Genomic DNA, 14,292 nt, shown 5'->3' on the forward strand with positions numbered 1-14,292 from the left:
TTTCTATTGTTTTCTTTAATTGTAATCTCCTGAACTAAAATTCGACGCAGGGATTACTATAATTTGAATTGGGTGACTTTGGTGATCTCCTGAACTAACTTTCGATGAAGGGATTACTAATTGTTATCTTGTGTGATTGTATGTTTGATTGTGTTTGTGATCTTAAATATTGTTGCTTTAATTATCTCACGAGCTGAGAAATTATAAGCATGAGTGACGTGAGTCACTTTAATTGAGTTTACTCATACGGGCTGAAAAGCTTACCGGGTTTGTTTTGTTCAATCCCGGTGCACTATTCTATGGTGTAGGGTTTATTGTGCAGGTTAGAATATCGGGTGATCGTTATCGAAGCTGAGATGGACATTTCCGTCACGTGGGTGTAGAAGGGCGCTTATACTTGTAGTCTTCCGCTGTGTAGTGAGTTGGTGACGTTGAATTGATATTCAGTTTAATTTGTAAACTATTGTAATGTAATATGTGACTCTAAAGAACGAGTCGGTATTGACATTGTGAGTTCGATTTGTGTAGTTGCTTATTTTATTTGAAAAATTTTCTAAGAGTCTTCTTGTGATTGTTTGTTCTCGCGTTTCGGATTTGAATTCCTTTATTCAAAATTCGGGGCGTGACAAAAATATTAACAGTTTTGCAGTTCTCTAAGGTTGAATTGCTCCCAAAAGGCTTGGTAGTTGGTACCCTGGTTTCAATTATTTCTAGTAAGCTTGGAAATCCAATTTTGTTTCACAGAAGGTATGATTTTCTTGAGCAATATCAGTTGCTCTGTTTTTATTTTTCTCCAGTTCAATATTGCATGTAAAGTATCGTTGTAAATAGCATTATGGTCTCAGAGTTTACTGCATGATTATAACTATTCACTTACTATATATATATATAACTATTTTATTCTGCAGCTGTATTACCTTAAGCTTAACACAAAGTGGCAGTGGTGTGGTTTCTTTGTTGTTGGTTTTCTTGCATCTTGGTGTAGATATACTTTTTGCAGCCTTGCTTATTTATAGAAGGTCATTGAACCAAAGGTGATACATCGAGACAGTAAGCAAAGGCTTCTTCTTGGCCACTAAGCACTTTGTAGTACCCTTTCAAATTTTCTACGATCAGCCATCCCAAGATATATTCTGCAAGTCAGTTCTTAGTCTCTGCTAATTGGTATCCTCTTTTCAAGATTTCTACTTTGCTTTTGGATTACTTTGAACAACCCTATTTGTTCTATTGTGGTCATGGTTGATTATTGTTTGCATTTCAGTTTTGAATTGGGCATGCCTTTTGGGAGTTATTTTGGGCCTTTGGTTGCTTAGCATTGTGTGAGTTACCCAGTTATTGTTGTTTTCTTTGAAATAACTATTGTTATGTATGTTTATGTTATAAACCTTTATATTGCTCTTAGTTTCTTCGATTAGATAGTTCAGATCATCAGATGGAATGTGAAAAGTATTGTTGAGGGCCAATGGAAGTGTACAGAGAAGTGTGACATTTAATCTGAATTAATAGCAAAAGATCTACTAAATTTTCTGTTGTTTAATGAGTTATTTGGTGATTAAGAGCTGCATAAACTATTTAGAGTTCTGGTTTTAGTTTTGGAACGGAAAAGTTGAAGGTTGTGGTTAATGGCCATAGTTATATATGAACAAATTGCTCTAGCTGAGTGAACTAGGTGTGTGCACAAGTCCAACCACATTAGATTTTGAATGAGTGTGTAGTTGGTCTGCTCATAATTGCAGCATGTGTCGAGTGGATTGTTGATGAGACTTCTGTATTTTCTCAGATTCTTTTTTTCTTCTACCTCTTCCGTTTTGTTGGGTTGATGGTCCGTATGTTCTTTGTTTTCTTTCAGATATGTTGATACTGACATTGGTTTGCCAAATCAAGTTTGACTAATAAGGAAATTGAATTCAAGAGGGAGTTGCCACCAGGTGAGATAATGGTAATGCCGCTGGATGCAACTGTTGGACAGCTAAAACAGGAAGCTGAGTGTGTCCTGACTCCTGAGGGATACATATCAAAGCCTTGGAGGGATCAGATGATATGGAAGTACTTTCTGGAGCAGTTCAATCGAGAACAATTTGCGTCTCTTCACACAAATACTATTCCAATTAATGTAATATATATATATATATATATATATATATATATATATATATATATATATATATATATAAATGATCATTTACCCAATTTTAGCTTAAAAATTGCCCACTTACCCAAACACTTTAAGAGATTATTTCCCTAACACCCAATTAAGTATTTTTTAATTCATTTTTATTTATTTTTAGGACAATTTTGCCCTTTCCTTTTTTGTCACTTAGAGAAATAAGTCATTGGAGACCTTGCTTGACTCCGGTGGCAGACTCCGGCGACCGGACTGGTGACCGGATTCCGGCGTCTGAATTTATTGCCCCCTAATAATACCCAGTAACCATATTATTGCCCCCCAGTAATCATATTATTGCCCCCCAATACTCATATTATTGCCCTCCAGTGAATTGCATAAACTCCCAAAACCAAAATGAATACACTACAGGCATAATTGATCAATTTATATGCATATTATTACCCCCCAATACTCATATTATTGCTTCCCAATAATCATATTATTACCCTCCAATAATCATATTATTGCCCTCAATAATCATATCATTGCCCCCCAATAGACCCCAATAAAAGCCAATAAAAGTTTACACTATCTTCATTAGTAAATTGGTTTCCATTTCAAGCATTAGAAGTTTAGAACAATGACTTTGCAAACTCGAATTGGGCATGAAAAACATGGAGCCCGATATTCATACTTGGCCCAAGAAGCCCATTTAACATAACTATTATCCGCATTCGTCTTAAACCCTTAAACCTCAACCAGCTCGCAGCTCTCAACTGAATCACAACCAATTCCAGAGACCTGATTAAGCAATTCAATCCAATATTGAAAAACCCAAATCCCAATTTTACCTTAAACCCTTTCAAAATGGCAACCCCGGAACCCAGTAACATCGACGAGGAGCTCTCCGCCGCTTCCACGACCATCTTATTCGACCGGCTCGCTCAACGACTCGTCGTCCGACCCGTACGTGCTGGCATTCCGCGACGCGAAAATCTGGGCCAACGCCTACAGAGCGTGCGAGTTGAAGATCCTACACCAGTGCGAGACCGGGTCGAGAATCGGGTGCACCCTCAGTGCATCGAGCAAGTGTAAGCTGCCGTGGTGGCGGTTTTTGATTGGGCAGAAAGCGCCGGAGTTGAAGCAGAGGGCAGAGTGCGAGGAGAGAGAGACGGAGGGGTGTTTGGCTAAGGCGAAGGAGAAGTGCGTTGGGTTTGCGAGAGACAAGTGCTTGCAGCCGTTTAAGGAGGGTAATACTGTCAATAGATGTTAGATTGGGTAAATGAGAGTAAAAAACTCTTAATGGAGTAAGTGGACAATTTTTAGGCTCAAATTGGGTAAGTGGTCACGGCCCCATATATATATATATATATATATCAGATCCTATCCAGAGCGGAACTCCGCTTTGAAAATTAATGTGTGAAGTTCGAGTTTTTGGTCACTTTTCGGTCGCATATCCACATCTCGACCGTTCAGTTTTTAGGTACTAGTGTATAGATCATCTCTGCAAATTTTCAGCCAAAATGATGTTCGTTAAGGCATTGATAATTGCCTTAAAGCGAGTACGGTTCAGGTTGACAGATTCAGTCCGTCCATTGGTTTAAGCGAGTTAGATATCTTAACGATCATCAATTGGGCTGAAAATTTGCAGAGATGATCTATACACTAGTACCTAAAAACTGAACGGTCGAGATGTGGATATGCGACTGAAAAGTGACCCAAAACTCGAACTTCACACGTTAATTTCAAAGTGGAGCTCCGCTCTGGATAAAATTTGTATATATATATATATATATATATATATATATATATATATATATATATATATATATATATATATATACGGTATTTTAACAGTTTAATCAAGAATAAAGCCATTTTCAATTATATCTTTCATTATTATAGATTATTACCAACAATAAATCCCCATTTTTAGTCTTAATTAAGGTTTTAAACCAATGTGGCATTTCTTGCACCTATCTATGTCATTTGAAAACCGTGAGATTGCAAAGAAGACTATATCTATGTTATTATAGGTGAAGAACTTTGACCGAATCTATTCACTCTAAGGGCATCTCCAACAATTGAGTCAAAAGCCAAAATGACTAAGGGGCTTTTGTTTCACCATCTCCAACCCAAATCAAAAGGGTGTTAAAATGACTTTTGAGCCATACCTTGAGTCAAAATGACCAAGGAATGAAGGTAGAAAAACAAAATGGCTTAGGGGAAGAAGGCTGGGCCCCACCTTCCACTATCCAAAATGAACGGCTCTGATTCACTCATTAACTCGATTCAAAATGGAAGGCAAAGATTAATTGTTACCAAAAATAAAAAAATTAAATATATAATTACTTAAGTTCTAATCTGACTATCAGAAAAATGTGATGAATTATATTCAATGGCTAATAATAAAGTAATGTAGTTTTAAACGAAAAAAAATTGAAAAAATAAAATAAAAATTTCTAAAAAAATTTTAAACGACGATATATCATATAAAATTATTATGTATGATATATAAATTCATGTTGTAGTTAAATAATTATCTAAAATAATTAAAATTATGAAATGCTATGACTTTTGACTAAAGGGGGTTGGAGATGCAAAATATGAATGAATAGTAATGACTCTAGGGGTGTCAAAATTTTCAAATGACTTTGGCTTTTGACTAAAGGGTTGGAGATGCCCTAACAGTAGGGTTGGGCACGGTCCCAGACCGGCACCGGTTTTACAGGGACCGGGACCGGGACCGGCAATGTCAATTCGGGCCGGTCTTGCAATTGAGGAACACTGGGACCGGGCTAAACCCGGACCGACACTAGTTTTATAGGGACCGGGACCGGGACCGGGACCGGGACCGACAGTCAAGCTTCGGGCCGGGACCGTAGTTGCAGATAACAGGGACCGAGATAAACCCGGACCGGGACAAAACCGGCCCGTTTTTCGGGTTTTCGGTTCAGCAACTGGACGTTCAGCAAGACCCACCAAGAACTGAGCTACCTGCAACAATGAGATTCATATCAATGGAACTCAGTTGTTTACTATAAACAGCTATATACATAACCATCAGAATTGGTCTCTCCTAAGGTCCTTAACGCCTTGTCTCTCATAATGACCAACATGGACGATCAGATACACAGTGAGTGAGATGCATGCACTAAGAGAGAATTGTTAAATTATAATATTCACAAAAGAAGAGATTAGATAATTTGAAAAGGTTTCAAACTCACTTCCCCTCCACGACGTCCTGAACCATAGCAATGATAGCATCCTCCTAAAATAGGAATATAAACAATTAATTTTAACGATATGAGGAATAAATTATGTTGCTTTGAGGCAAATAAAAATTTAACAAAGTATTAGCAGACCTATTATAAGAACATATCAGAACCTTTGGTAGTTTTATCTAGAGATACTAGCAGCCCACCACTCTGGCACTCTCCGCTTCCAAGGAGATTGCTATATGCTTGACTTGCTGAAAACTTTTTCCTCTCACTATTATCTTCACCAACTCTCTATGGTACCAGAGTAAACCTCTCGCCTCCCTGAAACAGAAATCACTCAGCATATGGCTCACCCCTAAAAATTCATCAAAATTGAAAGCACAGCTGTGGAAGTAGTTCTTACCTAAAAGTAGGAAGGGTTTCATATTGAGACCAATCTTACGAAACAAGAACCTGTCCTCATCCGTTAGGATTAGGTTTACTTAATAATCACATGTGGTCATGTCCATACTAACACAATGGACTTTGAAACTAACCAATAATTGGAAGACACGTATACAAGCTCGGTTTTTTCGGTCCATGCAGTCACCGCAAGTCAAGAACCGGGACCGGACCGGCACATTGAGTACAGGGACCGAACCGGCCCGAACACACTTATTTTCAAGAACCGGGACCGGACCGCCACGCTGAGTATAGGGACCGAACCGGCCCGAAAACACTTATTTTCCTTCTAAAACCCGACCCGAACCGGCCGGTCCGGATCGGTCCCTTCCGGTCTTTCGGTCTTTCGGTCATTTTTGCCCACCCCTACCTAACAGACCACTTAGGCGGTCTGGGTGGATCATGCTCTGGGTCACCGGCCCATTACGCCTTTTTTTTTTTTTTGAGAAGATGAAAATTCCATTAATAATCAAATAGATTACATAGCAATGGATCCATAGTTACGAGACCGTCAACATGAGTGACTTCCATGAGCCAAAAAGGCCAAACCCCTAACCAAATTTTACACTCATACCTGTGAGCTACAATGAGTAACAACCAAACCAGTACCGATACAACCCAGCCACCAACATTACGATGAACTGTTTTCACCCGTTTGGACACCGCGACCCAAAACCGCCAGACCACGTGTAAGGGTGATTCACCATCACGTTGATAACCAAAAAACACCGACAAAAGACCAGACCATGACACAGCAGAACGACCATGACACCATAACAATGGCATCGACACTACATAGAAACACCCAAACCCTCGCTCACAAGAGGAGGGACTTATTTTCAACAGAACAACAACCGGACAGAAACCCCAAAACCTAAAGAAACTGAAAACAACACAAAACCAGTGAGGCCCAAGAAAAGAAGCCCAGCCCAAACACCCTTTTCCCCAACAGAGAGCAAGCGCCCCAGATCGTCCTTCCTGACGCTGGCGAGCTCCGATGTCACCACTTCGCCGCCAAGCCGCCGCAACCCTACGCCACCGCGCCTCCTGGCCACGCTGCAGACAGATCCGACAACCTGCATACGACAGCAACCAAATCCAAAACCGCGACCGATCCTGGCCTCTCTTCGATCTCGTCCGCCGCATCACAGATCGCTTGAATAGTGGCGCCAGATCCCACCACCGGAAAGGACCATCGAGTCGATGCTCCACAACCACCTTCGTCTCTGATCTGAGAGGAACAGAACGGGATCTGTCTATCCAGCCCAAGGTCGAAGACCCAGCCTTCTTTCCCAGACCACATGCACCTCTTCTCAGACAACCCACCGCTACTCATCATCAGCATCCCCTCCCGGGCCGGAACCCGGGAGAGAACAAACCTTCGGGATTTTTTGCCTTTACTCTGCGCGTGGGGCGCGTTCTCTAGGGTTTTTTTCTTTTCCTCCTCTTGCTAGGTACTTACCGGCCCATTACGCCGGCATCGTAACTATATCCTGGATTTTGTGGGACTACATATAACAGCCTGCAATCATATTTGTCCCAGTTGCTTTTTATTTTCTCTTAAAATGACATGTCATCAAGTATGTCTTTAGTTGATAAAGTGAGTTCTTTTAAATAATAGTATAGATTAAAAAAAAAAAAACGAAATCATTATGATAAGTGGCATTTTTTAAAGTCGAAATATGTTTTTTTTTTTTAATATGTCGAAATATGTTTTTTTTTTAATTCACTACTTCTAACTTCTAAGGGCCTAATATTTTTCATTTCTATCTGATTAACCATCGACCTATATTAATATAACAAACTTATATTAAGCGTTGATGCACTGTTACACTGTTCTAAGTACAGTGAACAGTCGTTATTGCCCTCGCATTTCTGGGATAATACGAAGCTGCCATTCATGGGGTTGAAAAGTCGTTTTTGACCCTGGTTTTCTCCGATAAGATGAAGTTGCTATTGCTGCACGGATAAGGATGATTGTCAGGTTTGCAATTGAGCGACTTACATAAAGATTGAAAAAAGGACGGGTAATTAAAGAAGAAAAAGAAGGAGAATAGAGACGGGAAGACTTTGCTGAAAATAGATCGGCTGGAAAAGATTTGGATCGGGTTTGGGAGGGATCTTTCAGCAAAAGAAGAGGTGTGGCTGTCAGTCAAAGTTGCGTTACTTTTGATTTTTATGGGTATCATATGGCGTCAAAGAATTGTATCTTTTACTTGCTTAGTTGCAAGGATTTTGCAATCAATTTTAGTTGATTGAATGTATATGTACGTGCCTAGTCACTTTGCTTTCTGTCTATGAATTACATATCAACTTGATCTGATCATGTAATTGGAAAAACTGAGTGTTCTTTGAATCTATCTCTGTTGTTTTTTTTTTGTAAATTATGTGAATATCACTGTGAGGTGTCTGGGTCAATTTTGGGATGTAATCAATGTTTATGGTTGAAATTCTGATCTGATAGAAAACACATGGAGGGGTTATTGGGTTTTGATTTGGGAAGGAAGAGTTTGGGTAGTCAATATATCAGAGAATGTGTTTGTATTTTTCTGCAGAGCATGATTTTCTAAATTGTTGGTGTGCGTTTTTTCAAGTTTGCACACTGTGGGATTATTTGTGACAAGTGATTACACCAGTATGTTTTTGTTTTATTTTTGGTTTTGTGGGTGATCTCCTGGATTATTGCCTCAGTGAACTTGGAGGGAAAATGGTAGCAGATGGGATCTTCATTAGTTCGAGCCGCAATGCTGATGGTGATTTTGAGTACAGGTTAGTACTTAGTAGTAATTCCAGTCAATAGTTGTGCCCTTTTCCATTTTATCTTTTTTTTTTGTTTGTTTTCTCTCACTTGAAATCAAACTCATATTGCAAGTGTCATAGGATGGATTTGGCTTCTCCAGTCCTCAGTTATCTGCATTTTCTTGCATCAAGAGATCTTCACCCCTTTATTAATTTGCAGTAGTGAATCTATTGAATTTGGTTAATAGAAGTGATTTACCTACAATTGAATTTGTGGACTGCTTGACAGTGATGAAGTTATTCAATTTGTTTGATCACTGTCTTGCAGACATAAATACAAGCCTGGAAAATGAATACAAGAGTCAGGACAAAGCTGCAGTCCATGAAAGCTCCAACCAAGAAGAATGAAAAAGTAATCTGCTTTCCAAGTATTTTAGTAGTTAGTTTTTGGAAAACGGTTTCATATTGTTGGAAGAGCCTAAATTGTTCTGATTTGAATTGCTTTAACTGTTTTTTTTACTGCAAAATTTGGCTTTGAATTTCAATTAGGAGCCTCCAGGTGATGTTTAAGTCTCCTAGAATTCTTATAAAATTAGGTGGTTGGAATATCCGATACCATGTCTTGAGTCCCTCAATTACTGCTAATATTCTGGCTTTTTTTTTTTTTTTTTTTTTTTTTTTTTTTCCAGATTGTCCCCTTTGATCGTACCAAAAGGAAGAAGGTGGTGATTCGGGTCTTCAAAGCGATCCTGTGGACAAGTTGGCTGACAAAACAGAATACCTGGCAGGTAGTTTGAGTGAAGCATTGATTACCCTGTGGTGTTTTCTCTTCCAACTGCACATCTATTTTCAATATAGTTTTTTTTTTTTTTGGTACAATGGGGGTCCAAGACCCAGAACAGGAAAAAAAACTAACAGCTAAAAACCTCAACTGATCTGAACACTCTAGGCCTAGCAAAGCCATCAATGTCATCAAGCATGGCTTGACAAATAAAGGAAGGAGCTGAAGGACACCTGCATAATCCAAGCTCTTGATCAGTACTTCTTTTAGCTAATCCATCAGCTACCATATTTCGCTCCCGATGAATGTGTTGTATGGAATGAAATTCAAAGGAATTGAGCATAGTTTGACAGTTGGATAATAAGGTTCCCAAAGGATGAAGATCAATATCACAATGCATCATGAGCTGCATAAGAACAGCCGAGTCAGTTTCAACTTCAATATGTGTAATACCCAACTCCCTGGCAATGGATAAACCAGTCATTAAACCCCATGCCTCAGCTTTAAGCACTTCACCATTGCCCAGATTTCTCATAAAGCCATAGGTCCAGTTTCCATCATTGTCTCTTATAACTCCTCCAGCACCAATCAACCCACTATGGGTTCTAGAACCATCAACATTCAATTTGAAATGACCAGGAGAGGGTTTCAGCCAGCTTAGCATTTCAGTTCTCATAATAGAGTTGCCTCTGGGTTTCATGTTACCATTAGCCCATTCACTAATGTAATGAATTATTACAGAAGCAGCGTTGTGAGGTTTCTGAAAATTAGTATCAAAGATGCTTTTATTGCGCCATTTCCAAATAAACCAGCAAATATAAATGAAGAGCTGAGACCATTGAAAACCAAGGAATGTGCAATTCTTCTGCAACAAATTTGCTAGAATATCCATCTTTTGATTGGTTTTATTCAATTTCATTTCATTAGAATTAGCATCACCAGAAGAAGAATTAGGCAGAATATCCATCTTCAAGTATTTCGCCTATTGTTTTACATTGTAGCTGCATGGTCAAAATTTTCTTAGCAATCTAACTCTGAATGAGAATTTTTAACTGCTGTCATAATTCATCATGATGTCTCATTAGCAACCAACTTAATTGCCTCAAAAGATTCATGATTAAACATTCATGTTACTCATGAGTTTTCTATCACAGAAGAATTTCCTTGACCTAAAAAGTAGAATTTTCCACTTCAAAAACAGCATCATTTTGGGTATCCCTGGATTCAATATTGTATCTTGGAAAGCTACATTAACATTCTGACTCTGTATTTATTATGTTTTATCCAAGTTGGTTTTATTTGGAATATTCAAAGCTGTATAATGCACTAAATTACTGAATTTAGAACACAATAGAATAGACAAATACATGGAGTTAATATTTATTCATCAGACAGGTCATTGTTTTAATTTTATTTTTTATTCACCAGTCTTAGTCCCTAATCATTCTCACAACTTGGCAGAGAAGAAGCCATGAACATTTTAAAAGCTAAATGTAACAACTAATGGAAATCATATGCAAACCTTGAAGCTTTCAAAACGTGTTTGCTTCTTTGATGGACAAAGAAAATGATTGATCATGGAGAATAGTATGATCGCTTTCAAAGTGAAGGGTCTGCTCTGACTTGATCTGAGTTTTTTCCTTTTACTTATTTTGACTCAATTTGTGCTTCTAATTTGAACAGTTCACTCTTTACAGTATAATATTAATACTAGAATAAGTGACAGAGAGGCTGAGAGAGGGAGATAGAGTTACAGCATGCCTGTAGATACAAGTCTGAAAGCAATTGTTCCACCATCCTGTAGATACAAGTCTGAAAGCAGACCAGGTAAATAGCTTCTTTTCGACTACTTGACCTTCATTGCAATCATATGTTTTTATAATTTTCATTTATATTTCAATTTGAAGCTTTTACTAATTAAACAAGCGAGCTACTACTTTGTAATAAAGTTGTGACACGTAATATCATCGCTTCAAATAGGAACAATCTGGATAAACTCAAGTAATGATTCTCAAGAGTAGAGGAGGAAAATCGGAAAGTTCAAGATCAGCTAAAGTGGATGAAGACGCAGTTCAGGCATCTAGAAGAAGCACATGAGAAGCTCTGAGACCAGTTCAAGAAAAGTAAGAAGGAATGGGAGAGGCAGAGGTCTTCATTGCTTGATGAGATTTGTTTGTTCAACACAAACCTGGAGTCTCAAACCAGAATTTTGATGATCTTCAAAAGCGGCTGCAAATGTGCAACCAAGCTTTGGCCCGTGCAGATCAGTTTTACAATGTTATGTGATATGAATTCATCATTTTTTTGCCTGAATGTGTTTTTCGTATGATACAATAACTGTATGGTCGTTTGTAAATGATCCTGATGAAAAGTCAAAAGTGATACGAACAGGCAAAAAAAAACAAGAAATGAAAGGTAAAGTGAAGTCTTCATACCTGAACTGTTATATTTCTAAGCTTTGATAATAAATTCTTTTGTATTTACCTATTGTCTTTATAGTTATTCTCTATTTAGTTTTGCAGAAACTCTGTACCTACAACATGTAAATGCAACTTCAAATGCAGAGAAGAATGCTTCTTCCCTCAGTTCATCTACGCTCAGCTAAATTATAGACACTATTAACACATAATAAAATATAAAATTTCATATGTTTGCTCAATGTTCATATCAAGCAACTGTTGGTTGCAATCTTTGTTGCAATCTTTCAATATAAATTGTTAATCCTACCCATAACATTTCATAATCAGATAAATCAAATAGATAACTAGAGGTTATTCTCATTTTCATGTCCAAAGTAACTACGGTAAATCACTTATTTACTATGCTATAATCATGCCAATACAACAAATTACTTTTCATCCATGTGACAGATAAAATTGATTATGTACATTTACTTTTGCACATTGCCTTTATTTTCAAGTGTTCATCTTAATTGCTTTTGTGTCACTGATATATCTAGAAAGAAAGAGAGAGAGAGTAATTTTTAACAGTATATTGCCAGTATAATAAAAAAAGAAACTGACTTCTCCAGTAACTATTGCAGATCTCAAGGTTGGTGTGCAGTAATTCAGGTAATAGCATTCTGGCATTAGCATCCAACTAAATATGTTCTAATCCTGTAACTTAAAAAGTAAAATTTTTTAACAGATCCAGTCTCAATCTTCATCTCCTCTTATAATTAAAATCTAAAGTGATAGTGATTGATATAAAATTTTGTCATCGAGGCAAAAACCAAGGCAGATCTGAAACATCGCGTTAAAAAAGCTGGTCAGTGACAATGACCTGGATCAAATGAAACAAAGCTCACTAAGACCTGCATTTCAGAAAACCAATATGTTAGAAGTCGGCCGGTAAATACTATTGTATTTAAACCACCTATCTTAGAACTTAATATCATATAAATGAGTTAGAGTGATGAATAAGTTACTTGACTTAATTTATTGTTGTAGCGGTCAGGTAAAACTTAATTTATTGTTGTAGCGGTCAGGTAATATGAAACCTAATGCAGTGGATTATGAAAATGCTGAAGCTGATGAACAAAATTTACTATATAAAGCTAATGGATTAAATCAGTGGAATGTACAATCTAAAGCTGAAGTAGCTGAACACAAACAACAGGTAATTAGTTATAGTTGCTCGATATATGTCTACTTTTCTTTCAGTGTTGCTTGATTGAAAGTATGATTTCTTAGTGCTTATATATGGATAACATTTAAAATCAACAGTTCGCTATTTGCTATTTGACTAATAATTAGTCAGGTGCGATTCAATGTTTTCCAAGATTAAGTATATAGATTCAGCTAATCAATTTGGTCCATTGCTCAATTTTTCATTGCAAGATGGAATATGAATTGCTTACATCTTCGTCGTATCAGTTTTTACACAACAATACATACAAAATCAAAAAACAAAACTTCATCACTGGTAGTTAACAGAGAATGTGGCCTTTTCTATATGGATTAATAGGCTCAATTGAAACACTCATAATTTCCAAAAATTGAATACTAAGCAATCATTTGCGTAGTACTAATTTCAATTTCACATTAGTCAACTTATTGACAAATCAATACTAAATATGATACCTATATATATGATACTTGAAATGGCCTTCCATTTCTTAAGAATAGAATAATTTTATTAACCATATATTTAAAATTATAATTCTCTCAATTAACGACAAATCCCGGGGCATAGCGCGGGTACCCTTTCTAGTTTATATAAGGACTTTATTCCAAAACATACAAACCAACTGCTCCTCCATGAATTGGACGAGGATCTCGAATGACATATCGAACTCTCACAAAAGCTACACCTTATTCCTGTATATGGTGTTGAAGCTGTTTTGCCTGTAGAGAAACAAATTCCATCTCTAAGGATTGTTTTGCAAGAAGGACTGATTGATGAAGTTACGCCTTCAAGCTAGAGTTAGAAGGCTTAGATGAAAAAAGACTTGATGCGCAACAACACTTGGAATGCTACCAAACTCGAATGTTGCGAGCTTTCAACAAAAGGGTTCGACCCTGATCCTTTCAAGTTGGTGACCTAGTGCTTGCCGTACGCAGACCTATCATCAAGACACACAAGACTGGTCCTAAGTTCAAGTCAAAGTCGGATGGACCTTATGTCGTCAGGGAAGTCTACACTAATGGAGCCTACAAAATTGTGGCTGAAGATGGCTTGAGAATTGGTCCTATCATTAGAAAGTTCTTGAAGAGATACTACGCTTGAAGCAAGTAGAAGATGCTCCTAGCCAGCATGAGCCTAAACTCATGGCACTAAAAAAAAAAAAAGTCCATTGAGTTGAAAACCCGAAAGGGTGGCTCAAGCAAAAATAAGGACAAAAAAAAATAAGTCTGTTGAGTTGAAAACCCGAAAGGGCGGCTCAAACAAAATAAGGACAAAAAAAAAATCATCATCATTCATAAACCATTGAACTAAGTAATGACATGATTCTTTCTTTGAAGAATACGTAGGCAGCTTGGGAATAATAATCTCAAGTTCAG

General features: G+C 37.5%; 2 long non-coding RNA genes across 2 annotated transcripts; one reads left to right on the forward strand and one right to left on the reverse strand.

The window, feature by feature from the left end:
• Nucleotides 1-3,976: 3,976 nt before the first annotated feature.
• LOC133713129 (uncharacterized) lies at nucleotides 3,977-5,802 on the reverse strand. Its single transcript, XR_009847799.1, has 4 exons — nucleotides 5,732-5,802; nucleotides 5,496-5,649; nucleotides 5,335-5,378; nucleotides 3,977-5,104 (listed from the first exon to the last, which is right to left on the reverse strand). It is a non-coding gene; the product is annotated as an uncharacterized LOC133713129 (long non-coding RNA).
• A 1,938-nt stretch (nucleotides 5,803-7,740) lies between these two features.
• Nucleotides 7,741-11,772, forward strand: LOC133711970 (uncharacterized). The gene is made up of 6 exons (XR_009847088.1): nucleotides 7,741-7,908; nucleotides 8,461-8,538; nucleotides 8,837-8,920; nucleotides 9,198-9,296; nucleotides 10,751-11,116; nucleotides 11,270-11,772. It is a non-coding gene; the product is annotated as an uncharacterized LOC133711970 (long non-coding RNA).
• Nucleotides 11,773-14,292: the final 2,520 nt, after the last annotated feature.

This window comes from Rosa rugosa, chromosome 5, assembly GCF_958449725.1.
Source record: "Rosa rugosa chromosome 5, drRosRugo1.1, whole genome shotgun sequence".
Lineage (NCBI taxonomy): Eukaryota > Viridiplantae > Streptophyta > Magnoliopsida > Rosales > Rosaceae > Rosa > Rosa rugosa.